The following is a 22,465-nucleotide window of genomic DNA, read 5'->3' on the forward strand; positions in this document are numbered from 1 at the left end:
TCCAAAATATATATAGTTTGAGTTGTGATCAATACTGAGATACGTATACACTGGGTCGTGGATTGATTCAAGATAATATTTATCGATTTATTTCTGTACATCTAACTGTGGACAACTAGTTGTAGGTTACTAACGAGGACAGCTGACTTAATAAACTTAAAACATCAAAATATATTAAAAGTGTTGTAAATATATTTTGAACATACTTTGATATATATGTATATATTGTTATAGGTTCGTGAATCAACCAGTGGCCAAGTCTTACTTCCCGACGAAGTAAAAATCTGTGAAAGTGAGTTATAGTCCCACTTTTAAAATCTAATATTTTTGGGATGAGAATACATGCAGGTTTTATAAATGATTTACAAAATAGACACAAGTACGTGAAACTACATTCTATGGTTGAATTATCGAAATCGAATATGCCCCTTTTTATTAAGTCTGGTAATCTAAGAATTAGGGAACAGACACCCTAATTGACGTGAATCCTAAAGATAGATCTATCGGGCCCAACAAGCCCCATCCAAAGTACCGGATGCTTTAGTACTTCAAAATTTATATCATATCCGAAGGGTGTCCCGGAATGATGGGGATATTCTTATATATGCATCTTGTTAATGTCGGTTACCAGGTGTTCACCATATGAATAATTTTTATCTCTATGTATGGGATGTGTATTGAAATATGAAATCTTGTGGTCTATTATTATGATTTGATATATATATAGGTTAAACCTATAACTCACCAACATTTTTGTTGACGTTTTAAGCATGTTTATTCTCAGGTGATTATTAAGAGCTTCCGCTGTCGCATACTTAAATAAGGACGAGATTTGGAGTCCATGCTTGTATGATATTGTGTAAAAACTGCATTCAAGAAACTTATTTTGTTGTAACATATTTGTATTGTAAACCATTATGTAATGGTCGTGTGTAAACAGGTTATTTTAGATTATCATTATTTGATAATCTACGTAAAGCTTTTTAAACCTTTATTGATGAAATAAAGGTTATGGTTTATTTTAAAATGAATGCAGTCTTTGAAAAACGTCTCATGTAGAGGTCAAAACCTCGCAACGAAATCAATTAATATGGAACGTTTTTAATCAATAAGAACGGGACATTTCAATTGGTATCCGAGCGTTGGTCTTAGAGAACCAGAAAATTTGCATTAGTGTGTCTTATCGAGTTTGTTAGGATGCATTAGTGATTCTGGACTTCGACCGTGTTTTCTTTAAAAATGATTGCTTAACATTTTTGTTGGAAACTATATATTTTTAACATATGAATATTATGTGATATATTAATCTCTTAACGTGTTTGATATTATGTGATAGATGTCTACCTCTAGAACAAGTCCCATTGACTCACCTAATAATAATGAAGAGTCAAATGTAAATTGGAATGATTCGTGGACTGATTCACAAGTTCCCGAAGAGGAACCGGAAGAAGAGTCGGAACCGGAAGAAGAATCGGAACCGGAAGAAGAATCGGAACCGGAAGAAGAATCGGAACCGGTGGGGGAAATAATAAAACGGTTAAGTAAAAGAGAATCCTCAACCAACCGACCAAGGTTAATTATGGTCAATGGTGTTTCCGCCAAGGAAGCAAAATATTGGGAGGATTACCAATTCTCCGATGAATCGGATTCCGACGAGAATTCCGATGATGTTATAGAAATTACCCCAACTGAATTTAAAAAGGCAAAAGAAAATAATAAGGAAAAGGGCATAAAAATAGAGAAATCTAATTCCAACCCCGATGAACTTTATATGTATCGTCAACCCCCGAAGTCCTTAAGTTGTAACAATGATCCGGGAACCTCTAAACCACCAGGTTTTTCTAAACCAATGTGGAAAATTACGGCTCGTATTAGGGGAACAACATATATCCCTAGAAACTTGGCAAAACGAACCAAAACCGAAGAAGAAGAAACGAGCGAGTCGGAATAAGATAGTTGTATTCGTGTGGTGTAATATATGTAATATAGTGTTCTTATGCTTTATGATATATGTAAAAATTGCTTGTATTAATAAGTATTTTTTTATGAATCTAACTCTTGTCTATTTTACAGTTTAAAAACACAAAATGGATAGACAACCCAATATTTTAAGAGACCTACCCGGAGACATGATTGATGAAATCTTGTCTAGAGTCGGCCAGAATTCCTCGGCACAACTATTTAAGGCGAGATCAGTTTGTAAGACATTCGAAGAACGTTCCAAGAATGTCTTGGTTTATAAGAGACTTTCGTTTGAAAGATGGGGGATAGCACATTGGGAAACCCATAAGTTACGATGTGTTTACTTTGACGCATATATTGCGGGGAACCCAAATGCTATTTTACGCAACGGGTTAAGAAATTATTTTGACTCAATATATCCGAATATTGGACTTCGTGATTTAGAAAAAGCGGCTAACATGCAACATAAAGAAGCATGTTATGCTTACGGATTAGTAATGTTCGCTTCTCACCAAAGTGAGAACAAGAACATCGGGCTACAACTATTAAACAAAATGTTTCCACAAGTGACAGAGTCGGTAATTGGGGTAAGAAATGAGGTTTTTAGATTGTTACGAGACTGTTGGACATTACGTAACCCTCGTCCCTTTGACGACGTTACAACACGCTGTCTTATCAACGGCCATAATGGTTATGTTCCACAAGACCAAGGATGGGAAGTAGTCCTAATAAAACCAGAATGCATGACTTGTTTCTGGACGTATGAATTACGCGTCTTTATTGCCTTTGCTGAACGACTTGTGTACTAGCTAGAATTATCTTCACAACTATCTTGTATCAAAGTTATTGTGTGCTATATTTCATGCTTTATGTAAAATAAGCGGTATTGTAAGTTTGTAAAATATTGTATAAAAGTTTGAACACGAAATATTATTATAATCAGTTTTTCATATAGAATTGTAGTAGTTGAATTGTATATTAGCTACTAAGTATGAACTTAACGGGTAGGTACTACCCGAATTTAAACTTATAAAACGCTAATATGAAGAAAAAGCTTTTATAAATGAGTTCATATTATGCTACGAAATACTATTAACTACTCTTAATATTCTGTATGATTAACTTGTTCCATTTGACTATTTTGAAGGAAATGGCACCGACTACTCGACACACCGTGAATATGAATGAAGAGGAATTCCGTACTTTTCTAGCTTCAAACATAGCCGCAGTACAGGCTGCGCTACATACCAACAATAACCTTGGATCTAGCAGTACAGGAAATCGTGTAGGATGCACCTACAAAGAATTCACTGCCTGCAAACCTTTGGAATTTGATGGAACCGAAGGACCGATCGGATTGAAACGGTGGACCGAGAAGGTCGAATCGGTGTTTGCCATAAGTAAGTGTACTGAAGAGGACAAAGTGAAGTACGCTACGCATACCTTCACAGGTTCTGCGTTAACATGGTGGAATACCTATCTAGAGCAAGTGGGACAAGACGATGCGTACGCACTACCGTGGTCAGCATTCAAGCACTTGATGAACGAGAAGTACCGTCCCAGAACCGAGGTCAATAAGCTCAAGACAAAACTTAGAGGGTTACGAACCCAAGGATTTGATATTACCACGTATGAAAGACGATTCACAGAATTGTGCCTATTGTGTCCGGGAGTATTCGAAGATGAGGAAGAGAAGATCGATGCATTTGTGAAAGGATTACCGGAAAGAATCCAAGAAGATATAAGTTCACATGAGCCCGCCTCTATACAACAGGCATGTAGAATGGCTCACAAACTAGTCAACCAGATTGAAGAAAGAATTAAAGAACAGACTGCTGAAGAGGCCAATGTGAAGCAAGTCAAAAGAAAGTGGGAGGATAACGGTGATAAGAATCACCAATACAACAACAACAACAGCAACAGCAACTACAACAATCATCCCAACAACAATAATAACCGCAACAACAACAACAATCAGAAGCAGCTATGCCAAAGGTGTGAAAAGTATCACTCGGGGTTCTGCACCAAATTTTGCAACAAGTGTAAAAGAAATGGTCATAGCGCGGCGAAGTGTGAGGTTTACGGACCAGGGGTTAATAGAACGAAAGGAACAAATGGTGTCGGAACGAGTAATGGTGGAGCAAGTAGTGTCGGAGCAAGTTATGCCAATGTAGTTTGTTATAAATGTGGAAAACCGGGCCACATTATTAGAAATTGCCCGAACCAGGAGAACACGAATGGACAAGGCCGCGGAAGAGTTTTCAATATTAATGCGGCAGAGGCACAGGAAGACTCGGAGCTTGTTACGGGTACGTTTCTTATTGACAATAAATCTGCTTACGTTTTATTTGATTCGGGTGCGAATAGAAGCTATATGAGTAGAGATTTTTGTGCTAAATTAAGTTGTCCATTGACGCCTTTGGATAGTAAATTTTTACTCGAATTAGCAAATGGTAAATTAATTTCAGCAGATAATATATGTCGGAATCGAGAAATTAAACTGGTTAGCGAAACATTTAAGATTGATTTGATACCAGTAGAGTTAGGGAGTTTTGATGTGATAATCGGTATGGACTAGTTGAAAGAAGTGAAAGCAGAGATCGTCTGTTACAAAAATGCAATTCGTATTATACGAGAAAAAGGAAAACCCTTAATGGTGTACGGAGAAAAGGGCAACACGAAGCTACATCTTATTAGTAATTTGAAGGCACAAAAACTAATAAGAAAAGGTTGCTATGCTGTTCTAGCACACGTCGAGAAAGTACAAACTGAAGAAAAGAGCATCAATGATGTTCCCATTGCAAAAGAATTTCCCGATGTATTTCCGAAAGAATTACCGGGATTACACCCACATCGATCCGTTGAATTTCAAATAGATCTTGTACCAGGAGCTGCACCAATAGCTCGTGCTCCTTACAGACTCGCACCCAGCGAGATGAAAGAACTGCAAAGCCAATTACAAGAACTATTAGAGCGTGGTTTCATTCGACCAAGCACATCACCGTGGGGAGCTCCTGTTTTGTTTGTCAAGAAGAAAGATGGTACATTCAGGTTGTGTATCGACTACCGAGAGTTGAACAAACTTACCATCAAGAACCGCTACCCACTACCGAGAATCGACGACTTATTTGATCAACTACAAGGCTCGTCTGTTTATTCAAAGATTGACTTACGTTCCGGGTATCATCAAATGCGGGTGAAAGAAGATGATATTCCAAAGACTGCTTTCAGAACACGTTACGGTCATTACGAGTTTATGGTCATGCCGTTTGGTTTAACTAATGCACCAGCTGTGTTCATGGACCTTATGAACCGAGTGTGTGGACCATACCTTGACAAGTTTGTCATTGTTTTCATTGATGACATACTTATTTACTCAAAGAATGACCAAGAATACGGTGAACATTTGAGAAAGGTGTTAGAAGTATTGAGGAAGGAAAAACTGTACGCTAAGTTTTCAAAGTGTGCATTTTGGTTAGAAGAAGTTCAATTCCTCGGTCACATAGTGAACAAAGAAGGTATTAAGGTGGATCCGGCAAAGATAGAAACTGTTGAAAAGTGGGAAACCCCGAAAACTCCGAAACACATACGCCAGTTTTTAGGACTAGCTGGTTACTACAGAAGGTTCATCCAAGACTTTTCCAGAATAGCAAAACCCTTGACTGCATTAACGCATAAAGGGAAGAAATTTGAATGGAATGATGAACAAGAGAAAGCGTTTCAGTTATTGAAGAAAAAGCTAACTACGGCACCTATATTGTCATTGCCTGAAGGGAATGATGATTTTGTGATTTATTGTGACGCATCAAAGCAAGGTCTCGGTTGTGTATTAATGCAACGAATGAAGGTGATTGCTTATGCGTCTAGACAATTGAAGATTCACGAACAAAATTATACGACGCATGATTTGGAATTAGGCGCGGTTGTTTTTGCATTAAAGACTTGGAGGCACTACTTATATGGGGTCAAAAGTATTATATATACCGACCACAAAAGTCTTCAACACATATTTAATCAGAAACAACTGAATATGAGGCAGCGTAGGTGGATTGAATTATTGAATGATTACGACTTTGAGATTCGTTACCACCCGGGGAAGGCAAATGTGGTAGCCGATGCCTTAAGCAGGAAGGACAGAGAACCCATTCGAGTAAAATCTATGAATATAATGATTCATAATAACCTTACTACTCAAATAAAGGAGGCGCAACAAGGAGTTTTAAAAGAGGGAAATTTAAAGGATGAAATACCCAAAGGATCGGAGAAGCATCTTAATATTCGGAAAGACGGAACCCGGTATAGGGCTGAAAGGATTTGGGTACCAAAATTTGGAGATATGAGAGAAATGGTACTTAGAGAAGCTCATAAAACCAGATACTCAATACATCCTGGAATGGGGAAGATGTACAAGGATCTCAAGAAACATTTTTGGTGGCCGGGTATGAAAGCCGAAGTTGCTAAATACGTAGGAGAATGTTTGACGTGTTCTAAGGTCAAAGCTGAGCATCAGAAACCATCAGGTCTACTTCAACAACCCGAAATCCCAGAATGGAAATGGGAAAACATTACCATGGATTTCATCACTAAATTGCCAAGGACTGCAAGTGATTTTGATACTATTTGGGTAATAGTTGATCGTCTCACCAAATCAGCACACTTTCTGCCAATAAGAGAAGATGACAAGATGGAGAAGTTAGCACGACTGTATTTGAAGGAAGTCATCTCCAGACATGGAATACCAATCTCTATTATCTCTGATAGGGATGGCAGATTTATTTCAAGATTCTGGCAGACATTACAGCAAGCATTAGGAACTCGTCTAGACATGAGTACTGCCTATCATCCACAAACTGATGGACAGAGTGAAAGGACGATACAAACGCTTGAAGACATGCTACGAGCATGTGTTATTGATTTCGGAAACAGTTGGGATCGACATCTACCGTTAGCAGAGTTTTCCTACAACAACAGCTACCATTCAAGCATTGAGATGGCGCCGTTTGAAGCACTTTATGGTAGAAAGTGCAGGTCTCCTATTTGTTGGAGTGAAGTGGGGGATAGACAGATTACGGGTCCGGAGATTATACAAGAAACTACCGAGAAGATCATCCAAATTCAACAACGGTTGAAAACCGCCCAAAGTCGACAAAAGAGCTACGCTGACATTAAAAGAAAAGATATAGAATTTGAAATTGGAGAGATGGTCATGCTTAAGGTTGCACCTTGGAAAGGCGTTGTTCGATTTGGTAAACGAGGGAAATTAAATCCAAGGTATATTGGACCATTCAAGATTATTGATCGTGTCGGACCAGTAGCTTACCGACTTGAGTTACCTCAACAACTCACGGCTGTACATAAAACTTTCCACGTCTCGAATTTGAAGAAATGTTTTGCTAAAGAAGATCTCACTATTCCATTAGATGAAATCCAAATCAACGAAAAACTTCAATTCATCGAAGAACCCGTCGAAATAATGGATCGTGAGGTTAAAAGACTTAAGCAAAACAAGATACCAATTGTTAAGGTTCGATGGAATGCTCGTAGAGGACCCGAGTTCACCTGGGAGCGTGAAGATCAGATGAAGAAGAAATACCCGCATCTATTTCCAGAAGATTCGTCAACACCTTCAACAGCTTAAAATTTCGGGACGAAATTTATTTAACGGGTAGGTACTGTAGTGACCCGAACTTTTCCATGTTTATATATATTAATTGAGAGTGATATTTACATGATTAAATGTTTCTAACATGTTAAGCAATCAAACTTGTTAAGACTTGATTAATTGAAATAGGTTTCATATAGACAATTGACCACCCAAGTTGACCGGTGATTCACGAACGTTAAAACTTGTAAAAACTATATGATGACATATATATGGTTATATATATAGTTAACATTATATTATGATAATTAAACATATCATTAAGTATATTAACAATGAACTACATATGTAAAAACAAGACTACTAACTTAATGATTTTGAAACGAGACATATATGTAACGATTATCGTTGTAACGACATTTAATGTATATATATCATATTAAGAGATATTCGTACATCATAATATCATGATAATATAATAATTTAAAATCTATTTTGATATTATAAACATTGGGTTAACAACATTTAACAAGATCGTTAACCTAAAGGTTTCAAAACAACATTTACATGTAACGACTAACGATGACTTAACGACTCAGTTAAAATGTATATACATGTAGTGTTTTAATATGTATTTATACACTTTTGAAAGACTTCAATACACTTATCAAAATACTTCTACTTAACAAAAATGCTTACAATTACATCCTCGTTCAGTTTCATCAACAATTCTACTCGTATGCACCCGTATTCGTACTCGTACAATACACAACTTTTAGATGTATGTACTATTGGTATATACACTCCAATGATCAGCTCTTAGCAGCCCATGTGAGTCACCTAACACATGTAGGAACCATCATTTGGCAACTAGCATGAAATATCTCATAAAATTACAAAAATATGAGTAATCATTCATGACTTATTTACATGAAAATAAAATTACATATCCTTTATATCTAATCCATACACCAACGACCAAAAACACCTACAAACACTTTCATTCTTCAATTTTCTTCATCTAATTGATCTCTCTCAAGTTCTATCTTCAAGTTCTAAGTGTTCTTCATAAATTCCAAAAGTTCTAGTTTCATAAAATCAAGAATACTTTCAAGTTTGCTAGCTCACTTCCAATCTTGTAAGGTGATCATCCAACCTCAAGAAATCTTTGTTTCTTACAGTAGGTTATCATTCTAATACAAGGTAATAATCATATTCAAACTTTGGTTCAATTTCTATAACTATAACAATCTTATTTCAAGTGATGATCTTACTTGAACTTGTTTTCGTGTCATGATTCTGCTTCAAGAACTTCGAGCCATCCAAGGATCCATTGAAGCTAGATCCATTTTTCTCTTTTCCAGTAGGTTTATCCAAGGAAATTAAGGTAGTAATGATGTTCATAACATCATTCGATTCATACATATAAAGCTATCTTATTCGAAGGTTTAAACTTGTAATCACTAGAACATAGTTTAGTTAATTCTAAACTTGTTCGCAAACAAAAGTTAATCCTTCTAACTTGACTTTTAAAATCAACTAAACACATGTTCTATATCTATATGATATGCTAACTTAATGATTTAAAACCTGGAAACACGAAAAACACCGTAAAACCGGATTTACGCCGTCGTAGTAACACCGCGGGCTGTTTTGGGTTAGTTAATTAAAAACTATGATAAACTTTGATTTAAAAGTTGTTATTCTGAGAAAATGATTTTTATTATGAACATGAAACTATATCCAAAAATTATGGTTAAACTCAAAGTGGAAGTATGTTTTCTAAAATGGTCATCTAGACGTCGTTCTTTCGACTGAAATGACTACCTTTACAAAAACGACTTGTAACTTATTTTTCCGACTATAAACCTATAATTTTTCTGTTTAGATTCATAAAATAGAGTTCAATATGAAACCATAGCAATTTGATTCACTCAAAACGGATTTAAAATGAAGAAGTTATGGGGAAAACAAGATTGGATAATTTTTCTCATTTTAGCTACGTGAAAATTGGTAACAAATCTATTCCAACCATAACTTAATCAACTTGTATTGTATATTATGTAATCTTGAGATACCATAGACACGTATACAATGTTTCGACCTATCATGTCGACACATCTATATATATTTCGGAACAACCATAGACACTCTATATGTGAATGTTGGAGTTAGCTATACAGGGTTGAGGTTGATTCCAAAATATATATAGTTTGAGTTGTGATCAATACTGAGATACATATACACTGGGTCGTGGATTGATTCAAGATAATATTTATCGATTTATTTCTGTACATCTAACTGTGGACAACTAGTTGTAGGTTACTAACGAGGACAGCTGACTTAATAAACTTAAAACATCAAAATATATTAAAAGTGTTGTAAATATATTTTGAACATACTTTGATATATATGTATATATTGTTATAGGTTCGTGAATCAACCAGTGGCCAAGTCTTACTTCCCGACGAAGTAAAAATCTGTGAAAGTGAGTTATAGTCCCACTTTTAAAATCTAATATTTTTGGGATGAGAATACATGCAGGTTTTATAAATGATTTACAAAATAGACACAAGTACGTGAAACTACATTCTATGGTTGAATTATCGAAATCGAATATGCCCCTTTTTATTAAGTCTGGTAATCTAAGAATTAGGGAACAGACACCCTAATTGACGCGAATCCTAAAGATAGATCTATCGGGCCCAACAAGCCCCATCCAAAGTACCGGATGCTTTAGTACTTCGAAATTTATATCATATCCGAAGGGTGTCCCGGAATGATGGGGATATTCTTATATATGCATCTTGTTAATGTCGGTTACCAGGTGTTCACCATATGAATAATTTTTATCTCTATGTATGGGATGTGTATTGAAATATGAAATCTTGTGGTCTATTATTATGATTTGATATATATATAGGTTAAACCTATAACTCACCAACATTTTTGTTGACGTTTTAAGCATGTTTATTCTCAGGTGATTATTAAGAGCTTCCGCTGTCGTATACTTAAATAAGGACGAGATTTGGAGTCCATGCTTGTATGATATTGTGTAAAAACTGCATTCAAGAAACTTATTTTGTTGTAACATATTTGTATTGTAAACCATTATGTAATGGTCGTGTGTAAACAGGTTATTTTAGATTATCATTATTTGATAATCTACGTAAAGCTTTTTAAACCTTTATTGATGAAATAAAGGTTATGGTTTATTTTAAAATGAATGCAGTCTTTGAAAAACGTCTCATGTAGAGGTCAAAACCTCGCAACGAAATCAATTAATATGGAACGTTTTTAATCAATAAGAACGGGACATTTCATCGGAGCTCTTGAATTCAACAAAATTCGATGATATGAGATTTTCTTGCACAATACTCCTCAGATCAACAGGTGTGTAGTCTGATAGAGTTTCAGCTTGCCTATTTGCAAACTCTCTTATCTGTTCATTTTGAGCGTCAAATTCTTCGAGTTTGATTTTCATATAATCTAAAAAATTTCAGACACATAATTTTCCTCGTCCTCTGGTTGTTGAGTTTGTATATATTCTTGGGAATAATCCCAATTTGAATTGTATTCCTCATAATCATTCCATTCAGGTTCCATGGGTGCATAATTTTCCATAGGAACGTAATAATAACATTCCCATGTTGAATGATAATCTCCACAGATTTCACAACCAGTTATTGTTTCGTCATTCATGATCCAAGGTTGACCGAACGAATTGTCATCAACACTCGTTTGAGAGTATTGATGTAATTACTTTCGCATGTCAGAAAGAGTTTCCAACATATTCTCAAAATTTTCCATAATGCACTTATTACCAAATTTTAGCTACAATGTGGTGCATTTACTAATTATCCTATTAGTTATAAAAATAAAAATTATATAAGTTATCAAATTAATAGACTTTTCTAATTTTACCCACGTTTCGAATAGCCAATAGATGCAGCAGGTAGCCAGGACCCTTTAAATCGGAAGCCCACAACTCGCCACTAACAAATCCAACTATTACTACGAACCAGAAAATTGGCGTCTATTAAATTAATCGCTTGCAATAATTTTTTCGTCAAAATTTAAAGAAAATAAAAAAAATTCTATGTCCTAAAAACTAGAGCGTATAAATGAAAAAGAAAAAGCACGCCAAAAAATAAGAGTCGAAAAACAAAAAGTCGAAAAATAATAATAAGAAAGTAAAGCATCAAAATTTAAAAGTCTAAAAATTAAATCTAAAAAGTTGCGCCTAAAGGTATTAAAGCTTAACAGAATTCTATATTCAAAACGGTAATAACTTAAAAGGCACTAAAATCTATAAACTGCATCGCAAAATTTTAAAGCGCCTAAATCTTAATTTAAAGAAAAAGCACTTAAGGGATTTTACGGCAAAGCCTAAAAATCTAAAAATATAAAATAACTACGGCAAAATACTAAGTTTAAAACTAATTACGAACGATAAATATACAATTTATAAAGAGAAACAAAAATGACAAAATTACTTATTTTTATAATAATATTATTTTTATATTATTATTTTATAAAAGTATTAATTATTATGATTGATAAAACTAATTAAAACTTAAAATACAAAATTAATTAAAACTAAAACTAACTATTATTAAATTAAACCCTAATATTAATTAATTAATACTAATAATAATTAAACCATAACCCTATTAAATGCTGTACGAGGATCGGGTGTCAGACCACCCCATGCGATCGCATGGGGTTTAAGCTTTGAAGCCATGCAGTAGCATGGAGATGCAGGTTCAGAATGTTGCAGGCTGAAATTTTTGCAGGTTCAGTGTTTTTTTTTACAAAATTAATATATAAATTATATTTAATATTATATTTTTAAAAACTAAAAATACTTTTATATATAAAATATATTTTCTTTTTATTTAAACACTTAAATAGATAAATATACCTTTTTTATATTTTTTTTATGTTTTTATATTTTTTAACACTTATAATAAATACAAAATATTTTTAGAGATAAAAATATAGCGTTTCGCCGAGTCCCCGGCAGCGGCGCCAAAAAACTTGATGTATGAGCGGTGGGACGTGATTTACTATTATTTTTAATACGGAATACGATACTAATTACAAAAGTTTTAATTATTTATTTATGGAATGGGATATACCTAAACTCTGCTACAACACTATAGGCAGTGTACCTAATCGTAGAGTAGTATAGTTTTTAGTAAGTCCGGTTCATTCCACAGGGAGCTGACTTATTTTACACTATATTTTTATATAACTATATTTGTACAAAATATATATATATATATATATATATATATATATATATATATATATATATATATATATATATATATATATATATTACAATTATTATTATTATAAAAAGGGGGGTTTTACCGTTTAATGACTGGTTTGTCGATCTTATATTTTAAGCAAAGCGTAAAGTAAATGATGATATTTAACTAACGATAAAATAAATAACAATAATTAAAATAACAATAAATAAAAGTACGAGGAAATATGAAATAAAATATATTATGCTTATTTAAACTTCCGTAATCATGATGTTTGACATTTTATTTTTAATTTATTACTCTGGGTTAATTGTCCTTTGTCATGTTTTATTTGAAACCTATCTGGTTTTTGCTCATAATAGTCCATCGGTCATAATTATAAAATGCTCGTTAAATTAACTTTATTCCCGAAGTCAAATATTCCAACTAATTAGGGATTCAAACTGTAACAAGGTTTTAATACTTTGTTAATAATTACACCAGGTTATCGACTGCGTGTAATTCAAGGTTTTAATACTTTGTTAACAATTACACCAATTACCCTTGAATGTAATCCACCCCTGTTTTAATGAGTCCATTTACTATTAATCCATCCCCGTCTCAGGTCAAATGAACAATTATTAGTATTTATAAATATCCGCCCACCGTACCCAGTCAAGCATATGTGGATATTTATAAATATGTCAAAATGTAAATCTCTATATTAATCAAATATAAAGTCCATTAATAACCCATAGTCTCATTTCCACAAGTGTCGGTCTTTTGTCCAAACCTTAATTATGGTCCAAAGTTCAATAACCCCGTCTTAATATTTAGTCCAACATCACGATTACTTCGGCTCAAATAAGCATAATAATAACTTAAATATGAGACATTAATTTAAAAAGGAAGAACATAGCTTACATTGGTTATTTATCGCGTAGTGTTACACGGACAGAACTTCTACTTTATAACCCGTAAATAACCGTTACATTACCTAAACTAATCTAATATAAAACTAAACTAACAATATATATATATATATATATATATATATATATATATATATATATATATATATATATATATATATATATATATATATATATATATATATATATATCGATAGAGAGATTGATGGATGGTGTGTAAAACTCGACAGACTTCGTGGCCTTTTATAGGCAGAGTATGCTCCGCGATCGTGATGGAAATAGGCAGAAGTACTCAGCGATCGCAAAGGTCAGGAATCCAGCTCATTCATTGAATTTTAAACGTGGGCTGCTGATTTTTATAATATATATAATATATATATATATATATATATATATATATATATATAATATTATGTAATTATATATATATTATATTATATTCATGTGCATAGTTGACTTGTAATTTTAGCTCCGTTGACTTGTACGTTGATACTCGGTTTATGTGTAGGTTTCGAATTTTCGAACGTCTTTTCGTACGCGTAGATATCTGTACTTTGCGTTCCTTTGTACTCTTGTAATTTTTAGACGTTTCTTATCAATAAATGGAACCACTTGGATTGTATCTTGTACATTTGAGCTTTTTGGTCATTTGCGTCTTCAAATCGTTGTTTTCTTCTTTTGTCTTCGCACTTATTTATTTAAACGATTATTACATAAAAATAGAACAATAGTAACTAAAAGCTTTACATATTGGAAGGATATTGATACTAAATATATGTTCATTTAGAGCACTATCAACTATCATCTTTATATTAATATATACAAGTTCACATTAATTAATTCATAATACTTAACATAATACTTAAAACATAATACTTAAATATAACTTTAAAAGTAATTGATTTAAAAGCAAGATTAAGCTAGGGTTTTAAGGATACCATTAGAGATTAATATCAAGAACAAGATGATGATTATGGGTCGACTAAAAATAGATTCATAGCAGCAAACAATCACGATCAAACAAGGGGTTTCTTGGGCTGTTTTGGTTCACAGAAACAGCAAGAATACGCAGCAGCAATGGACCAAACTTGGGTCTGTTTGGGTGTCGAATATAGCAGAAAAAATGCAGCAAAACATGAGATTAAAGGGGATGTTTGGGTGTCGAGTTTACAGTAGAAAAAGGCTGTAAACAGATGGTTAATAGGGGCTGAACAGCAGCAGGAAACAGGCGGATGAAGGGTTGTTTTGGGTGGTGATTAAGGTCGATGTAGGTTGTGGCTTGGAAGAGTTGTTTTAGTCGACTGAAAAGAAGAGGGAAAAGGGCTGCAGATGGCTGTCGACTAGAGCAAACAAAAGGGAGATTTTTTGTGATTATTTTTGTGGTGCACATTATGGCAAAATCATGAGGCTTTTTATAGGGAACAAATCAAGTGTTGTGATTAACTTAGGACTCATGAAATACTTGGTGATCAAGGATGGATCAAGATTAGGATGCAAGCATTTGAGATGGACTAGGATTTGTTAACCTGATGATCAAGCTTTTTTTTTTTTTTTTAATAATTAATCCTAGACGATTATTTATTAATAAATATATTTATTTTATTTTTTATATTCGGCATTCTTAATTTTTATTTATATTATATATATATATATATATATATATATATATATATATATATATATATATATATTAAAGATACATTTATTTAAATGACATTTTATTTATTAATTTACTTATTAGTCCATGTCTTTATAAATTTTTTTTTACTTTAGTTCTAATTAGTTTAATTCATATAAAAGTCACACTTATATTAATACATATAGTTTATATATATATATATATATATATATATATATATATATATATATATATATATATATATATATATATATATATATATATATATATATATATATATAAGTATCACACAAATCATAAACTTATGTTAACAGGAAATATTGATCAAAAATTTCTATTTAATCAAAGTATTGTTAAACAAAGTTTACGAGTACAAGAAATCCTAATAGTAGAACAGTAGAAACAGAAATGGAAAATTGAGGGTCGTCATAGTACCTCCCCGTTAATAAAAACTTCGTCCCGAAATTTTAGGTAGACTTCTCGGATGCATCTGCGGTTGAGAAGAGATGGGGATATTTCCGTCTCATGTGGTCTTGACGTTCCCAGGTATACTCGGGGCCTCGTCGTGAATTCCAACGGACTTTAACAATAGGTATAGTGCTTTGTTTTAATCGTTTTTTAGTTTGATCCGCGACCTCAATTGGTTCTTCTATGAAGTGCATCTTATCATCATTGCGAATGTAATCTAAAGGAATAACGAGTGTGTCATCAGCAAGACACTTTTTCAAATTTGAGATGTGAAACAAGTCGTGTACATTACTAAGCTCAGCAGGTAGTTCTAATCGATAAGCCACGGGTCCGATCCTTTCGATAATCTTGAAAGGTCCAACAAAACGCGGGCTTAGTTGCTTCGTTTGCCAAAACGAACGACACCTTTCCAAGGGGATACTTTCAACATGACTTTGTCACCAACTTGGAATTCTAAATCTTTTCGACGAATATCAGCATAGCTCTTCTGTCGGCTGCGGGCAGTTTCTAATCGTTTCTTAATCTGAACGATCTTTTCGGTAGTTTCATGAATGATTTCCGGACCAGTTAACTGTCTGTCCTCTAGTTCATCCCAGCACAGTGGGGATCTACATTTTCGTCCGTAAAAGGCTGATGTTATGCGAGGTGTATACAAAATAGTTATATTTTTACTACAAAATACTATTAAATAATATATAATTTTACACAAGTTATTTATTTATTTATATAGTGGATATACCTAAACCTTGCTACAACACTTATAGGCAGTGTACCTAATCGTACAATAGTGTAGTTTTTAGTAAGTCCGGTTCGTTCCACAAGGATCTTAGCAAAGTTTAACGCTATATTTTTAAAACTATATTTGTATAAATATAAATATAAGAAATATTATTATTATAAAAGGTGGTTTTTACCGTTTAATGACTGGTTTGTCGATTTTAAAACTTAAGTCACAGTTAAAATCTAATGTAAAATATTAAAAATAAATATAACTTAATTTTAAGCGTAAAGTAAATAACGATAATGAAATTGCGATAAATAAAAGTGCGATAAAATAAAATTGCGATAATTAAAAAGTACGATAATTAAAAGTGCAATTAAATAAAATGACAGTAAATAAAATGCGATAATTAAAAGTGCAATTAAATATGAAATAAAGGAATTATGCTTATTTAAACTTCCGTAATCATGATGTTTGACGTGTTGATTTTAGTTTATTACCATGGATTAATTGTCCTTTGTCCTGGATTATTCAATATGTCCATTTGGTTTTTGTCCATAATAGTCCATCAGTCATAAATATAAAGTGCGAGTGTCCTCGTCAAATTATCCTTATATCCGAAGTCAAATATTCCAACTAATTGGGGACTTAAACTATAATTACACCAAGTGTCCTTGTATATAATTCATCCCTGTTTTAATAAGTCCATTAACTATTAATCCATTCCCGTGTCCGGTTAAATGAACGATTATTAGTACTTATAAATATCCCGCCCATCGTGTCCGATCGAGTGTATATGGTTATTTATAGGTACGTCCAATTGTAAATCTTTATATTAAATTAACAAACTATCATTTAATTAAACAAATATAAAGCCCATTAATAGCCCATAGTCTAATTTTCACAAGTGTCGTTCTTTTGTCCAAACCCCAATTATGGTATAAAGCCCAATTACCCAATTTTAATATTTAGCCCAACATCAGGATTACTTCTGCTTAAATAAGCATAATAATAACTTAGCTACGAGACATTAATTTAAAAAGGTTGAACATTACTTACAATGATTAAAAATAGCGTAGCGTTACACGGACATAATTTCGACTTATACCTTTACAACATTCGCTAACATACCCTTATTATTAAAATTAAAATAAAAATTATAATATATATATATATATATATATATATATATATATATATATATATATATATATATATATATATATATATATATATATATATATATATATAATACATGAGAGTAAGAAGAGAAAAAGATGTATTTTTGTTCGACCAAAACTGCAAAATTTATAGGACCTGACCCAGATTTTGAGGCCATGCGATCGCATGGATTTTACACCTCCATGCTATGCGATCGCATGGAGCAGGAATCCAGCTCACATACTTTTGTTTGCTTTCTTGCCGACGGTTTTATTAAATAATATAATATATAAATAATTTTAAGAATTAATTATATATTATATTATATTCATGTGCATAGTTGACTTGTAATTTTTAGTTCGTTGCGTCGAGCGTTGAGAGTTGACTCTGGTCCCGGTTCTGGATTTTTGAACGTCCTTGCGTACAATTTAATATCTTGTACTTTGCGTTTTGCGTCTTGTACTCTTGTAATTTTTAGACGTTTCTCATCAATGATTTGAACCACTTTGATTGTACTTTGTACTTTTTAGCTTTTTGGTCGTTTGCGTCTTCAAATCGTCGAATCTGTCTTTTGTCTTCACCATTTATTATTTAAACGAATATCACTTGTAAATAGAACAATTGCAACTAAAAGCTTGTCTTTCTTGAGGGATAATGCTGTGAAATATATGTTCGTTTCTAGCATTATCAAAGGCTTTAAAAGGTGCAGCCTTAATACTTGAGTGATAGCTGTTGTTGTAAGAAAATTCAGCCAAAGGCAAGTGTCTATCCCAACCTTTGCCAAAATCGATAACACAAGCACGAAGCATATCTTCCAATGTTTGAATGGTTTGTTCACTTTGACCATCGGTTTGCGGATGATAAGCAGTACTCATGTCGAGTTGAGTTCCAAGAGCAGATTGTAAAGTTTTCCAAAATCTAGAAATAAATCGACTGTCGCGATCAGAAATGATAGAAATAGGGACTCCATGACGTGAGACAATCTCTTTGATATAAAGTTGTGATAATTTCTCCATCTTGTCGGTTTCTTTGATTGGTAAGAAGTGTGCAGATTTAGTAAGACGATCCGCTATGACCCATATAGTATCATTGCCGTTTGAAGTCTTGGACAACTTAGTAATGAAATCCATAGTGATACACTCCCACTTCCACTGTGGAATATCCGGCTGTTGAAGTAAACCAGATGGCTTTTGATGTTCGGCCTAAACTTTCAAACAAGTAAGACACTTTCTTGCATAATCGGTAATATCATATTTAAGATTAGGCCACCAATAAAACTATTTCACATCGTGATACATTTTACTAGATCCTGGGTGAATAGAATACCTAGTCTAATGTGCTTCATCCAAGACTAGTTCTTGAAGATTTCTGAAGATTGGGACCCAGATTCGGTTATTGAAATACCTTATTCCGTTTCCCTTGAGTTCAAGTTGCTTTACGAGACCTTTAAGTCCCTCGAGTTGGACATTCTCTTCCTTCAATGCCTCAAGTTGTGTTTCACTGACTTGAGATGTAAGATTCGTACGAATACGTATATTTAAAGCTCGAACTCGGATCGGTTTGGCACGATCCTTTCTACTAAGGGCATCGGTAACTACATTCGCCTTACCAGGATGATACTTAAGCTCACAGTTGTAGTCATTTAATAACTCGACCCAACGATTTTGTCTCATGTTTAGTTGCTTCTGGTCAAAGATATGTTGAAGACTTTTATGATCGGTAAACACCGTGAATTTTATTCCGTAGAGATAATGTCTCCACATCTTCAATGCGAATACCACCTCTCCTAACTCTAGGTCATGTGTGGTATAGTTCTTCTCATGTTTCTTCAATTGTCTCGATGCATAAGCTATAACTTTGTTACGTTGCATTAAGACACATCCGAAACCTTGATTCGAGGCATCATAATAGACTACAAAATCATCGTTGCCATCGGGTAATGATAGAATCGGGGCTGTGGTCAATTTATTCATTAGAACCTTAAAAGCAGATTCCTATTCTTCGGACCACTCAAACTTCTTCCCCTTGTGAGTTAGCTTGGTGAGAGGTTTGGCTAGAATAGAAAAATCTTTGATAAATCTTCGGTAATAACCGGCAAGTCCCAAAAATTGGCGAATATGTTTCGCACTCTTAGGCACTTCCCAGTTTCGAATAGCAGTGATTTTCGCCAGATCGACATTTATTCCTTCACTATCAACTACATTTCCGAGAAATTGTACGGTTCACAGCCAAAATTCACATTTAGAGAACTTGGCATACAGTTGTTCCTTCTTTAAGAGATTAGGATCAATCGCAAATGTTGCTCATGTTCTTTCTCGTTCTTGGAATAGATTAGAATATCATCGATGAAAACAATCACGAATTTATCAAGATAAGGTTTGCATACACGGTTCATAAGATCCATGAATACAGCAGGAGCATTAGTTAGAATATAAGGCATGACAAGAAACTCATAGTGTCCATAAAGTGTTCGGAAAGCTGTCTTAAAAACATCAGTTTCCTTGACTCTCAATTGATGATAACCCGACCTAAGATCAATCTTCGAATAGATACTTGACCCTTGCAGTTGGTCAAACAGGTCATCAATATGCGGGAGTGGATAACGATTCTTGATGGTTAGCTTGTTGAGTTCTCGGTAATCAATACACATTCTCAACGTGCCATCTTTGTTCTTGACAAATAGAACGGGTGCTCCCCACGGAGACAAGCTAGGACAAATGAACCCTTTCTCCAAAAGTTCTTGGAATTGGCTAGATAATTCCTTCATTTCTGATGGAGCTAAGCGGTATGGTGCCTTTGCAGCAGGTACATCATCGGGCGTGGAAAATTTTGAAAGCAAAAGATAATATAATATCTAGGGTTGATATTTTTAGTTAACAATATAGGGATAAGGAGTAGGTAACGGTACACAATGGTCCTAAGGTTGATCAGACCTTATTTCCATCATGATCTATTAGGATTTCTGCATGACTTATCATAATATAACTACGTTGATCAGACGTCATTATATTATACTAAATCATACTTTTATCACTCCATAAAGTTACTACTATTTCATCTAGTCAATATTCATCTTCTTAGAAAATGGGGTTTATACAAAGAAAGAAGAGAAAATGGAAATATTATTCATTCATTTAAAGGAGAAAGATAATCAAGGTATCTCAAACAAATCCTAACAAAATTTGCCAAACTAATAACCAAAGTATGGATGTACTAAAACATAAAGAACACTATGATAGTCTTCAAAGGACTCTATAGACACCAAATACTCTTCCTTATGCCTCTTCATCCTTCTTCTTATTCGAACTTTAATTTTTGAGTTGCCCTACTCCTCCACATTTATAGCAAGCAAGAACAGTTGCATTTGCCTTTGTGGCTGGATTTTTTGTTACAGGAATAACAACTCTACAATTCTTGGCTATGTGACCCACCTTCTTACACTTGGTGCACCTAGCCTTATACCATCCTTCATAATGTTTCTCACATCTTTTACAATAAGGACGGTTTCCCTTATAAAGCTTGTTAACTTTTCCCTTAGGATTTTGTTGCTCCATTCCTTCCCTCTTCATTTTTGCACCTTCTTTCTTCTTATGTTCGTCGATGAAATAGCTTGTCATGCAAGCAACTTCTTGTATGGTGCTTGGGTTCGTCAAGGTAACATCTCTCCGGACGCCAACAAGTAATCCATTGATGTAGCATTGGATCCCTAGATGCTCGGGAGTAGTCATGTGAGGATTCATGAAAGCAAATTCTTGGAATCGGTTGGTGTAGCTCATGAGATCAGCATTCACCATTTCCATATTTCTAAACCCAGGTCTTTCAGTACTCTTGTATGTAGGGGCTGGTAGTTCATGAAATTTTGATGTGAACAAATAGTCGAAAGATTTCGCGGTGCGCCATTGTTGCCATTGCCTTGTGCGGCAGCTAATAGTTGTTGAAATTGTGCGGGAGTCAAAGTAACATTTGGAAGAGCGTTAGCACCACGAGTTGATTGAGCCATTGATCTTCACTACATACAATAGTATTAGTCAAAGAGTCAATGGTGCTAGTAAATTTATAAATTTGCTAAATAAATGCGCGAGATTCACACAACGCGTAAAAGGATAAACAGGGGAAATAATGAGATGTATTAAAAACACTTGAATTTTATTAAACATCACAAAGATAACCAACATCTTTTAGTAAACACGAAACGAAACAAAAATGAACACGAAATGAAACAAAGATAGTAGTTTTAGGCAAAGCCTTTACAATGAACGAAAACTAATACGGAAATAGAAAAAGAAATCCTAAGATCTAATTCTTCTTAGGAGATGGGGGTTGGATCTTGAAATTTTCCCACAGAAGATCCTTAAGAGACTGCACCTGTAACGACCCGTCAAAATCGCCATTGACGGCGTCGTTAACTTAGGTCCCGTTACGTGGTCATAGTCCCTAAATGAGACGCATTTGACCAAAATTATGTCGCATTCATTTGAAACGTGTAAGACTTGCAAAGTTTTAAGTTACCAAATAGTTCGATAATAAGTTTAAGTTTACAAAAGTTATAAAGTATAAATGAAATAACTTGCGACATAATTAGTTTAAAATCACGGTTGCTATAAATAGCGTAAGTAGGTATGCTTTAAGTTTGAATCCAAAGGTGCTATCACTAGCGTATGCATGTATGCTTGACCCCAAGCAAGTAATTAAAGTGTGTGGAAGCATGTATCAAATAGCCAAGTA

Source organism: Rutidosis leptorrhynchoides, chromosome 1, assembly GCF_046630445.1.
Source record: "Rutidosis leptorrhynchoides isolate AG116_Rl617_1_P2 chromosome 1, CSIRO_AGI_Rlap_v1, whole genome shotgun sequence".
Classification (NCBI taxonomy): Eukaryota; Viridiplantae; Streptophyta; class Magnoliopsida; order Asterales; family Asteraceae; genus Rutidosis; species Rutidosis leptorrhynchoides.